The sequence below is a fragment of the Sinocyclocheilus anshuiensis genome, unplaced genomic scaffold (assembly GCF_001515605.1).
Source record: "Sinocyclocheilus anshuiensis isolate Anshui unplaced genomic scaffold, SAMN03320099.WGS_v1.1 scaffold106, whole genome shotgun sequence".
In the NCBI taxonomy this organism is placed as follows: Eukaryota; Metazoa; Chordata; class Actinopteri; order Cypriniformes; family Cyprinidae; genus Sinocyclocheilus; species Sinocyclocheilus anshuiensis.
In genome coordinates, this window is record NW_015542347.1 from 1,056,680 (window position 1) to 1,057,659 (window position 980).

Below are 980 nucleotides of genomic sequence, written 5' to 3' on the forward strand. Positions count from 1 at the left end.
TGAAACTGGAAAAACTGGAGACATTGTCATTCCCAGCGCTTCCGATGAGAAGGTCATCCAAACATTTCGCATTATATCATCATGTCATTCACCCGCGAATTAAATCTCACTGCCACGAAGTACTGATGCAGGAAACAGCTGAACATGAGCATTTGTGCTGTCGGCTGTGTTTGCTTGCGCGCGTGTGTTATTTATACTCGTGCAGAACACACGTGGGGTGTCACAACACCCTTCTCCAGCTGTTCGCGTCAGTCTGCTGGAGAGGTACAAAGAATGAAGAGCATTGATTTATTGTTTCTTATGGAACATTAGTTCGTCTTTGTCTTAGAAAAATGCTATTTGAATAAGATGCCAACGGAAATGGTTTAATAAGTTACAGTGGAAAGTTATGTGTATATTATTTTTAATCTCTGCTGCCCTCTACTGAATGTTGTTTGGAGAGACGGGCCGGGGCAACTCACAGACGACTATAAATCTACCTGCAATTAGGTTGATGATACACTGGGCAACTTTTTGAGCAATGTTGCTGTGCAACTTTGGGGAATGTTGCCGTCAACGGGCAACCATGTGAGACAAAGGGCCCACGACCGATCTAAAATATCCAGATAGAAATTTGTTACCCATTCGTAATGGGAAAGTGCCCAAGCAACACTGCTCAAAAAAAAAAAAAGAAAAAAAAAGGTGCCTGGCAAAATTGCTCAAAAAGTTGCCCCGTGTATCATCAGCCTTAGTGTCTTATAGGCTAGGCATATTATTTGAAATGGGTTAAAATCCCTTCATTAAAATATATCAGTATCAGCTAGATACTTTAATGAATACACAGTTTCATTACATATTTTAAAGATTAAAAAATAACATACGCTACCAGTCAAAAGTTTTTGAACAGTAAGATTTTTAATGTTTTTTTTTTTTTTTTAAGGAAGTCTCTTCTGCTCACCAAGTCTGCATTTATTTAATCCAAAGTACAGCAAAAATAGTAA